Raw genomic sequence first — 12,537 nt, 5'->3', positions numbered from 1 at the left:
CGGGAGGAGGAAAAGCCTCTGCCTGCTCCTGCCCATTCGCTCTGTCCCCAGGAGGGGGAGGCCGAGCTCCACTAGTTGCAGAATTAAAGTTTCAGTGGACTGAAGTGTGGGTAGGTTTTTATTCCAGTAACATCAACTATTCTTATGCTTGCTCCCATGAATGGAGTTAATATCCTCCGAGTGTTTCTGCCCAGGGTCCCCCACCGTGGGTCAGCATCTTTCTGTCCTCACTGAGAATGCTCAAAATTTTTGGTCAAAGAGGATTTTTTAATTTTTTTTTTTCTAGGAAATTTTGCTCTTGAGCAATAGGAGGATGAAGCTGTCGTGAACCACACTGTCTTTCTGGTTCTCCTCTCACGTACACAAATGCACTGCTCAGAGCTTTAATGAGGACTCCAGAGCCCAAACATCAGCTTCCATTAACATGAAATGCAACTGTTTAATTATCCAAGGCCAGCAGCCTGTCTGGAGGGTTCTTCTCCATAATGAGGAGGATCGTGCTACTTTGAGATAAGGCCACTTTCACTACTGGAAATGAGGAGGATGATTCAATTGCCAGAACACTTTCAGGCCACTGGAGACACCTCGGTCCCCAGGTCCACCTTGCACCTCCAGACCTGTCTCCAATGCCCAGGGCATCCATCCCGGCCCCACTGCCCACCTTTGGGCAGCCAAATCCTCCACTTGCACATGAAGCCTGCCCTCCCTGCACAGCAGGGTTTGGTCTGTGGGCAGGTGTAAGGTGTGAGAAGCACACAGAGTGCAGGCTGAAGCGTGGATTCAGCCCAGAAAACGAAACCTTCTCATGAAGTACTGCAACCACAACGGAGTGCTGGCTGTTTGTGTATCTGCAGGGTGTAAAACCATTAACTCCGAAGTTTTTACCTACAGTTTCAGCTGCTCCAACGACTCAAAGCTCTTGTCACTGTATTAGGAGCTTCTCAGGCCTCAAGGAGCTCAGAGTAACAAAGGACAACTGTGTTGGGTGGATCATTTATTTTTCTAAGGGAGGGCAGGCTGCCTGCAGATAGGGAGTGACTTCCCCACGCAGAGGAGCAGCCCCGCTCCCAAGCAGTGACTCAACCTCCACAGTAAGTACTGCTTCAGACTTGTCCCCCTGGGAAATCTAAGCCAAAAGCTCATGCCAAATAAGCACATATTCTTGTCCTCAGTGGATAACTTCAAATGCTCAGATGATTATGCAAAGCAATTTTTTAGTTCAGAGCAGAATCGTCTTTGAGAGGTACCTACTTTGATCTGCCTGAGGGCCAAAATCTGTGTCCTTTCCCTTTTGATATTACTGCAAAAGTTGATCACACCTGGGAAGCCTTAAGGTCAGCAAACAAACATGGTATGAAATCATGGATTAACTGAACAAATACTGCCCAACAGTTTTAACGAGGAAATAGCACATGCAGTAGAAGTAGATATTACTCCTGCCACACTATGGTATGCACACAGAGTTGCCCCTTTTCTAATGCATTACAGTTAGCCCAAAAATTTGACAAGAAATCACATAGACTTTTTAACAAAGAACTATTTAGCAAAAGATGTCCAGGTTCTCTTCCAATATAGTATTTCTCATTGGGTGTATTAGTCCTGAACTTTTAATTCATCCTAGTTCTAAGCCTTCCTCAAAACGACCAAAAACAAGCAAAGTAAAAGACATAAAAAGCTTTTTTAATATCAAATACTAGTGCTAACAGCTCCTAGCAGTGTTGGGGGGCCACTCCTCTGGGTAAAAACAAGAAGTTTCTTGTCTCTTTAAACTACTCAATACTCTAAAGTACTCAGAAAACTCACTGCTTCCCATCGTTACTCATGCTCAGAGTTTGGAGAGGTCTTTCCCAACTGAAGCACATTTTGTCCTCTAGGGTGACAATGTTTTCTCTCCCTTAAAGGCTGCCCCAGTTTATTTCCCTGCTCTTTAAGCCTCTCAGTTCCTGGCCTAGGTGGGGACAGCAGCCCTTGCAGTGCCTCTCCAGCTTAAAACATCAACCACTCATTAGATTAAAGACGAAGGGTGGATCTCAGCTTGAACCAACCCAAAGTTTGGAGCAGAGGGGCCTACAACGATGAGAGAAAGAGTAAACAGCTAACGCTGAAAGCCTGGAATCCCTCTTGCACAAATTAAACACAGTATATTACACCAGAATTCAGATCTGAAATCCCCTGTAGTTGTGGGAAGTCCTAGACAAAGTTCTTGGCCTAAGTCTGCAATGGATTAATGCTAAATGACTTTAAAACAGCACACATGCAGCCATGGAGTCCGTGCATCCCACAGGCATCTGACTGTGCTTCTTGTTTTGATGCACTAATCATTGTATATGAACTAATAAAGTGAAAATACTCAGATTTTATTATGCCTTGTGTTTATCACTTTGCAACATCTATTTCTTCAAGAATTTCAATGCTTTTGCAGGGAATAGCTGATCCTAATTACAAGTCTTTGCAATTTCAACTCTTTAAAACCAGGAACAGTTCTGTATCTGATTAAAAGAACTATAAACCATCCATGTAAGTTAAAGCATTATAACTTTATTCCTGCTATTACAGTATTGTTTGCTGGAGAAGCCCAACCCCACAGAGTTGGGATGCTGATTCTCAGAAAGCTTGAGAGCCATCTGCTCATGTTGGCTTCAGCAGAAATCTCTTCACCAGAGAAGGTGGCTGCCCCATCTAGCTCACAATACAAAGATTATGTCAAATGGCATCACTGTCCCCACACAGTATCAAAACCTAGCTGACACTGTAGCCTGAGAATTGCACACAATTGTGTATTTTTCTCTTTTTAAAGGAAAGGGCTTGACCATACAGAGGTGTCATGCAGATAAAATCCAAACTTGATAATCATGGGAAACAACATATCATCGGTTTAGAGGTGACCAGTCTGGGGGTTTATGTATATTTAGGAGTCCTCCAGGCACCTACATGCCTGTTATTGTACCTGTAGCCATTGTGTATTTGAGGCCAAATTTGGATTTATAGTTTGGCACCCCTAAGAAGCAGTTTAAATGTGGATAAAATGGGTTGTCATGACTTCAGTGGCTTAGTTCAAAGCTGCTCCTGTAAGACAGCACCAGAGCAGCTGCTCAGCCATAGGGGCAAAGTCTCCAGAGCCAACAGAGTGGGCTGTCTCACTTCTGGCACTAGTTTTTGTGAGGAAACAGCCAGCTCCTCCCACTGTCCTCTTAGCTTACTATTGAAGAATAATGCCCACCCTTTTATCTGTAGGTACTTTAGCACTGTATTAGGATTTGATCCTCTGGCTGACCTTGGTTTGGGATTTTAAAAATTTTTCCACCCAGTGTGAAACTTCACAGTATTTTCCCCAGGCTAAAAGAACCAATGACATCTTTTGAGTTGGCAGAGATATTAATAATGTCCTAGACAGGATTGCCTCACACTTCCTGCATTCCTAGATTTTTTTTTTCCTTAAGAACAAGTCTCTTCCCAGAAACACATCTCATAATGAATGAAATTGTCACATAAACTGCAAAGAGTTTCTTCACAATTGCCCTAAGCTTGGTATACAATGAAAATATGCTAAAACATTTCAAACTCTTCCCTTGACAAATAAAATATGCTTATTTTAATTCTTCAAAGCTGATGGAAGACAATAAGGTCACATACTTGTTTAGCTAAATCACAAGCAGACAGTGCTTGTTTGGGCACAATCATGACTAAGTTTCAGTATCTACTTCTGCCACAGTCGCTATAAAAACATTCTTTTAAAATGTGCTAAAAAACATGGTAAACATTCCAAATACAATAGAGTTGCATTTGATAACACTGTCTGCTGGCATGCTTGAAAAATGGACCTAACAAATTCTTCCCTGGTTTGGACCAAAGATCCCCCCCCCAGTTCTATGGGAACTGCTCAATTAACATTTGCAAGTAAATGGTAGATACATAAAGGCTGCAGCCAGCACTGACTAAAACACATTGCCTCTCAGGTCAGGGGCTATCCAAAATATAGGAGATTTCTGAGGCATTTCACTATTATGTCCCAGTTCAGTTCTCATTGAAGTAAATAAGATGTCAATGACTCTCAAGGGTCTTGATTTAGATCTAGACTGCAGCTTTGCTTATTCATATTTCTTCCATGGTGCTGTAAAAAAACACACCTTTTTTTCCTCCCATAACCATATTATTGTCTTTTTTTGACATGAGGTTGAGATTGGTTTTGTGCTATTTCATTAGCTACACAGAGACAGAATTTATGCTAATCTTCGTGGTGATTTAGTAGACCACTGAGGTCCTGATTCTGTAAAGAACTTATTGAGGTAGTCCCACTGAACCCTGTATGTACTCAGTTGTAGAACCTACTTTCCTGGAGGATGGAAACTTCCACCATTACTCATCAGGTCTCTTACATAAACACGAGCATATAAAACTATTTTTCTCCTTGATATTTTCAAACACTTACCGAAACAATGATTATTTATAACTAAGAATAGCTAAAAGTCTCTCATTTTGAGAAGACGATACAGGATTGTGAATCTGAGAAAGGAGCAGGATTTCTCAGTCCACAAGTTTAAAGCTTTGAGTCTTGGTGAATTAAGAGAAAAATCATTCTGTAAACATACCTCAAAGTATTTAATCTTGTTTCTGATGGTGTAATTGCAAGGTTTTTCACATCTAAATAGAAACAGGATAATAAAAGGAAAATACAGTCTCCTGAGAGCTGACAGGCAAACAAAAAATTATGTCAGTGTAACCAGTACAATTCCACCTGTATGTTACTGTTTTGTTCTGGGCAACCTCATTTCCTATCCAGTCTGACAACAGATGAGAAGCAGACACTGAACCAAAACAACCACGTTAAATTACAGCTACGCTATTATTTTACTGGATAATTGCAAGAGGTAGTTGCTTTCAGCACTTCAGGAAAGGCCATACAAAGCACTCTCAAAGCAAGCACCACGGCCAGCTGGGAGGAGACTGAGCTCTGCTGGCACCTTCTCGATGTCAGACCCAGACTAATTCACCTTTGGCCTTGTCCTTGGCTCAAAGTCTGTCACCTTTCAGTAAAGCCTGTTGCTGAGGCATCTGTGCAGACAGTGACCAGCCTCACAAACCTCTCTCTTCTCAGCATGCTACACCCCATCAGCAGAGTAATAACCCTGCCTGTCTCTGAATGAGACTTCAAAGGCAGCCCAGCCATACAGCCAACCATATATTCAATAGTTGGACGTCATCACAGTGCACAGATCCAGTGAAACACCACCAATTTCTGTAACAACCTCATAACATGCTCTTTAGACACTTTCTCAGTCTGCCACTGGTCAGCAGAAAGTTAATCTTTTCTACAAAATATGACTCAGACAGAAAATGCTCAAGGCCATGACACTGGAGCGACAGATATCCTTCCCCACAGGACTCACTTTCCTTTTAATGACTTCCCAAAGATTTTTTTCCTTCCAGTGGGAACAAGAATACTGCCAGATGGATTCTTCTTGGGCAAGACCATACCAGACTAACTCCACACGAAACCACAGTCAGAGAACGAATCAAAGATAAAATTCTTGGTTACAATTAAAGCACAGGTAGGTGGTAATACAGGAAGAAATATGTCTAGGAGACATGATAATATAAACAGTCCAAACAACTTACTGAAGTATGAGGTTGGCTGGAAGGAAAAGCTACTGGCACGGAGTCTTATTTAGAAATGGAGAGACTAATGACTTGATTAATCCCTGGGAGGTAGTAAAGTTACAAGTATTTGGAATACATGTTAGATGCATATCTAACATTGCAGTCTAAGTAGCAGAAATTTCAGGGACAAAAATATCCCAGATATTCTTAAATGATTTGCACTGCTGGCAAAGCTAGCAACATTCCCATTAAGAAGGGGTGATGTCCATCAGTCTCAGAAGGAATGATTTGGGCACTCGGGTGCTTTCACAGACCCTTGCAGACGGCGGCTGTGCTGTGCTCACTCGGAAGTGCACAACGCTCTGTTCAACATTTTCCATTGTGTTGCAGAGTAGCTGCTACACGATTTTCGCCTGTGTTCTCACAACCTGTTCTGCTTTTGTGGCTGTGTGGGTGGACAGGCATGGGCAGCCCCTGAGAGAGGCGCAGCGAGGAGCCCGTGCGTGGCGTGAGCGCCGGCAGAGGAAGTCGCTCCGCGTCCACGCTCCACTGAGACCCTTCCAACTGTGATTCCAGGAGAACCTTGCGTGGCCCTGCGTGGAAAAACAGGTGTTTGGCCAGCTGAACGCTCTTACCTCACGTGCTCTCACACTTTTTATCCCAGTAGATTAAAATCGGTACAGCAAGCAGAGAACAAAGTAAGAGATAAAAGTCTGCTGAATTCTGAGTTGCTTCAGTGATGTGTGTTGTGTTGCCAATGTATTCCTGTGGTTTTCATTCCCACTGCTTTCTTCCCTAACCTTCTGTGCTCCTGGGTGGAGGTTCTCATAGAGGAAATGGTCAAGAGAAAGGCACAGCTTTTTAACAACATGTCATCTCACATTTCTTGTGGATCCGTGCTGGCCTCATGCACATGAATACATACGTGCATTTCCCTTGCCATAGTCCTGATATTCTGAAAGCAGAGCACAATGTGGATTGCACAGGCTGTGTAGATATATGAGCAGCAGGTAAGAGAACTTGGATTCCTTCCCTCCCCTAAAATACAGTTAATGCACAATCTGGTCCATTTGAAAAGCAAAAATTAAAACAAAACAAGCAGACAAAATAGGAACACCTTAAACCCCTCCCAATATTTTCTCTAAAGCAGTCTTATGAGCTGTAAGGGCAATGCTTCTTTCTTTCAAGGTTGATGTGTTTTACACTGAGTGGGCAAGAAAAATAATCCCAACCTTTCTTTTAGTTCATAGACAAGTTGCAAATTCCTCACAGAAAAGTTCTTAATCATCTGTTGTCTTGTCTCCCACAGCCAAAATACGCTAAATCCTAATAACAGACATTAAACAAACACAGCTCTTCAGGAAGATGTGCAACAGCACAAACTCTCAGGTGTCCTATTATGGGAAATGAAATAAAACTGATTGCAACAAGGGAAAAGACCACTGCTGAGAGGAGATGTGTCAGTCCCTGAAACAGTCACTCACAGAAGTCCAAACACCACTTAGCAGCTTTTTTCTCCTAAGGAAACTCCCAAGGATTTGAGAGGGAGGACAGACAAGGGACACAGCTGCACATACATCAGCAGTCCTTTGCTCAATGTCTTGTTGTGAGCCAAACACATACAAACATCCTCACGTGGGGGGAAAGAGAAACGCACATTTCTGCACCCCCTGAGGTATAGCAGGAGCAGGCAGTGTGTTAATCCTGTTTGTTGCAGAATGGTAGACTTAGATCCTGCCAATATAAACATACTTAAAGAGGAGAATAAAAGGGATTACAGCTCCTCATTCGCAGAGGCCTGTAATCTCTTAAACATTCAGAACAGGACCTTAATTATCTGGTGGAAGCCATCTCTCAGCAAACTCAGACCTCAAAGGCTGAACGAGGCACAGAGCTTTCAACAATAAAACAAATATTTGTCTTTACAAGGGCAAAATTTCCCTGTTTCCACTTAGAGCATGAACTAGCACACTTAAAAAAAACAAAATCCTGTAGGACTAAGAACATTTCACATGTCTGCATTTAAGACTCTTTTTAAAAATTATCCACTGGTCAAGAGAGCAAATTATTTGTAATTTTTTAATAATAAAACTGGGGACCAACACCAGGACAAGTTTTGTTTTGTTTTGTTTTTCTGAGGTATAGTAAAAATGTAAAGATGATAGAAGAAAGCATGAATTCTGGTCAATCCTTCTTTTTATTTCCCTTTTCAAAAGATCAGTTCCTACACCATTTAACTTGGGGCTTAATTTGGATTTATTTATGTCAGTCATCTGGTCTTAAAAATGGGTTTACCAGGGGTTTGTATACCTGCCTGCATTTCTGTTCTTCTTTTTACATTTTCTATTTAACATTTTGGGAAGAGTCAGTCTGTTAACTGTGCAATAAAAACAGCACTTTCAATGCCATGCAAAAAATACACAGAAGTGTTCATGAAATAAAAATTTGTAAGATATGCAGCTCTTAGGCAGCAGAGGTAAAAGACCAGATTCTGCACTTTTAAAATCCATCCATCCTTTTGTACTGGCTCATTAATCGTACTGGCTCATTAATCGTACTGCCTTTGAATTTGATTTCTATTCCAGCATTCATTGCACTGCTGTACAGGTGAAGAACAGGAGGTCACGTCAATAATTCATCAAACTGCAGAAAAGCAAGAAACAAGAAACGTAATGAAAGGTCAGTGTTCACAAACACATTTCAGAGCAATGATGTGGCACAAAGCCTATCAAATGACTGGCTAAGGGAGAGCAGGGAGGAGGTAGCCAGTCTAACAAGGCTCTTCACTGCAGCACAGAAATGAGAAGAGAAGCCAAAGACTGGAAGCAAATCCAGGCCACTGCCACAGGAGAGTGAGTAGGAAGCTGTTAAGAGTAAGAACGATGAGCTCTGCAAATGAACCACCAACTGACATGAAATGCCACATGGATCTGTTTGTCTTGGAGATCTTTTTGGAGGCAGTGCTCTAGCCAAGCATTTGGTGGAGAGCTTTGTTCGTCTGGTGGCTTACAAGAGCCATCACAGCAGGTTTGATGGTCTCTGCAAAGTCAGCATGTCAAACACAGATCCCAAACAAGAAAGGAGAAGAGTGGGGTACCCGTGGGGGCAAATATGTCGGAGTCCCCTATCCGCTGTTGCCTCTGCTACTGCCTTTGGGATCAAAACGATGGTGTCTGAAGGGAGCCTGGATGGAGGTGGCAGGGAAGTCTCAGACTTGGGGGCCAGCCAGCTTTCTTACCATTCTAGTGTAGCATATTCAGAAAGTAAATTTAGGGAGTTTTCTTTGTTCTTTGTGGCAAAGGGAGTTTTGTGGCTGAAACCAACTGCCCCAGGAGCTGTGGTCATGTCAGGTCCCAGAAGTGCTGACCCCTGGGGAAGCCGAGGGGCTGGAGCCAGATGGCAGAGCAGGGAGTGCTGTGTCCAGCACTCTCTTGAACAAGGTCCCCTCAACTGTCGTAAAGTCAGGGATCAACATTTGCTTTGCAGTGCTGGCTGTGCAACACAACCACTCAAATGTTAGTACATCAGCTCTTTGCTTACTACTGCGAGCTTGTACCCCATGTTCCTGCGTTGCCCAAAACAATGGAGCTCCAGTCTTCTCTAGGATCAGGCTCTGGTACAGATCATGAGTGGGTCAAAAACCTGGAGGTGGCCACAATGGTCTGATGAGGGCTCACACTGGCCCTGGGAGCTTTTGGAGAGTGCAGCTCCCTGCGGAAGTCCATGCCCTTGCTCCTTTGCCCATCCTTGCTCAGTGTGTGGCCCTGGGGACTGGAGCAATTGCCTCCCTATGGTTTGGGCAAATGAGAAAATCGCTCTGAGGAAAGCTGGAGTACTTTCAGTGCACCAGTGACATGGCAAGAATCTCCCAGGAGTGTGCTGACACGTGGCAAAGTTCATCTCCTTTTCTGGAGTAGTTCAGGGAAGGAGCATGAGAATGGGAAGTGTCCACAGAGCGGCTGACGCCCTGCCAGATCACATTCTTCTTTACTCCAGGAAAAATGATATCTGCGTCATTAAAGACAAAAACTCATCATAAATATCATCAATATGGTAGATCATGACTTCTTTTCATAGAAAAGAGCAGGGTCCTCAAAATTTCTCCTTCAGAAATGAAAGTCAGAGCAAATTATCTCTGAAATTTGTCTAGACCAAGATCACATTATTATCTTTAACAGTCACAGGAGCACATATAGCTCTCTGTGATGTAGATCTTACTTTCCAAATCTCTCTTTTTTATTCTTCCTTTCTCTCACATTTTTCCCTGCTAAACTCTATGACTAAGAAATACATCAGATAACCTCAAAGGACAAAGTGACAATCCTGATAAACAAAACTGAGAAATAAAAAGTCACATGTCTCAATCTGAGCTGTAACTGGTACAGCAGTGTAAATTGCTTCACCAAAGCTTGCCTGCATTACATCACACCAACATCTATGATAGGAAAATGACAAAGAGAACATATTGCAATACTACCTAGAGACAAGTGGAAGGAAAAAAGAAGTAAAGAGGTCAAGAGAGACAGAATCGAAACATTACGAAGCATTACATGTATGTAATCAATGGTGCAAGAAGTTCAGCACCGGGGGCCGAAGGAAGATGTTGGAGAGCTGCTCACCAGCTGATGAGCCATGAAGTGTTGCTTCTTGTCTGCATTCTGGGGCAATTCTGGTGTGAAAGGAAGAAAGAGACTGCACAACCATGGCTGCATTTCATGGCACAACAGCTCACAAAAAAACAGACAGTATTCACAGGCAGAGCCCCCCACCTGTACTCACCATAAGACTGACAGCTAAAGACATGCCTCTAACCCATTATGGAATCTGTCTTAATACCCTGACCACTGCATCTCCCAAAAGACTGGGCTTTTAGGGGAATTCAGCCAAACCACTCGTCTGTCCAGGAACCACATTTTCAAAAGCCAAACGCCACATTACACTGTATCTACACTTTGTATTTCAAGAGGGAATTTTTTGAGCCATATAAGGGCCAGAACAGCTTTTTACACTAAAATGAAACTGCAGTTCTCATCAAATCCTAGGAATAGTAACGTTTTCTTATCAAATAATTCAATAAACAGCATTAAGTCATACTGATTTCAGTTCCTGTTTCTCACTGCTTGGCACCCATATCATATCCTGTTGCATTACATGGTTTGCTATTTGACTGTGCCACGAGGAGAAATAAACACTTTCCTAAATTTTCTAATTTTAAACACAATGTTAAAACATTATTTTAGGTATGTGATGGGCACTGTTTTGCACTGACATTAATGTCTCCAGGAATACAGCTGTGTTTTTCTTCAAGAAGGAATATTTTCACATCAGAGATTAGTTTCCAAAATTTGCTAGGTTCTTTAGTTCATGGCAATGGCTTATAGAAGGACAGATGCATATTTGCTTTCTAATGCTGTTTTAAGAATATTGTTTATTATACCTTTCTATAAGGTCAACTTAGACTGTCAACTTGGAACACTGTATCACTTTCCAAACCCATGCTTAATATGTTTTATAATTTCAAATCAGAGCTCATTTACTTGAACAATGTAATGTTGGTATAATCAAAAGTATAGACAATTTAAAATTACATCTATAAAATTATGGATAATATTATTTTGCTTTAATCTGTTTCTTAAAATTCTTGATGTTCAGTGAGATACATAACAAAAATGTTCAGTTTGTACAATAAAGACCTCTACTGCATTTTATACTTATGATCTTGGAGTAAATTTTACTCTTGAGACTTTACAGAAGTGTATTTGTATTTGAGAAATATTTCACCTGTTCAGCTATTGCCGAGATGGCTCTTGAGCATTTTCTTTGAAAATTTCATTAGCTCTTTCCACAGAATATCATGATGATCAGAAACAAAGAGATCTTAATTGTAGGGCATTTTATAAGTCTAATCTTACTACAGTTTGGGAAGGCTGAGGTTTGAAATTGGTTTTGGAAGGTTCTATCTACCTTTATTCCTGTATATATATACCTATATGTCTTGCTTTAGTTCAAACATGAGATCAGTCATTTATGCATCAGAAACTCCTTCATGCTCTCTGCAGAGTCACTGGGATTCAGGTTTAACTGTGACTGATTTTTTTTTTTTAATTGCTCAGAGGATTTTCATTGTGCTGTGTGCTATGTGGGATAAGAAATCCCATGCTGGAGAAGTCACCCTAAAAACCAACATATTCCTTTTGGAGAAAGAAAATTTCTGCTGGATGGTCTCAGACAATCTGCTCCTTCTCTTCCTTAGCTAAAGGCAGCTGCATATGACTTGATTCTGAATTTGTTTTTCAGCTGTGCTGACTCTCATGTCATTCTTATGGTTAATGTAGTGAACATGGGCAAAAGAAAATAAACTCCTTCTCCAAAAGGCATTTCACACTCTAAAATCTGTGAACTCCATTTCCACAACAGTTTCTTTGGTGTATTATCAAGTGTCCTTAGCAGAGGAGCTTTTGCCACTTGTGAACAGAGAAAACTGTATTTGGCAGAAATGAAGCTGAAGAAAAGAGCAGAGGCCAATTCAGACAGCAAAACCACTCTTCTATTTGGGATCACTCCACACAGGATAATGTGGACTAAATATGAGAGGCTGAAGAGATATTTTCAGCAATTATATACTATTGTCAATCCTTTTTTTTTTTGTTGTTCTCAACACACCCAAACACAGTGAGGAGGGAAAAGTATTGCAAAATTATTTTTTCCCTTGCTTTTCTTAAACCAACAGGAAATCAACTATTGAATATGCGCAGCCAATAAAGAACTCTGAATACCAGTCCTCTTTTCTAACAACATAACTAAATGTAGCATAGTCCTTTCCTTTTCTGGGTATAAATAAACAGATTGCCATTGCTGCCATGTACACAGAGCACGTGTTTCCCAAAACAGGTATCTTACAGGGCTACAAGTTTCCTCTTTTTCATGGAACAATCTTGG

Source organism: Corapipo altera, unplaced genomic scaffold (assembly GCF_003945725.1).
Source record: "Corapipo altera isolate COAL_440 unplaced genomic scaffold, ASM394572v1 0, whole genome shotgun sequence".
Taxonomy (NCBI): Eukaryota; Metazoa; Chordata; class Aves; order Passeriformes; family Pipridae; genus Corapipo; species Corapipo altera.
This window is presented reverse-complemented; position numbering follows the sequence as displayed.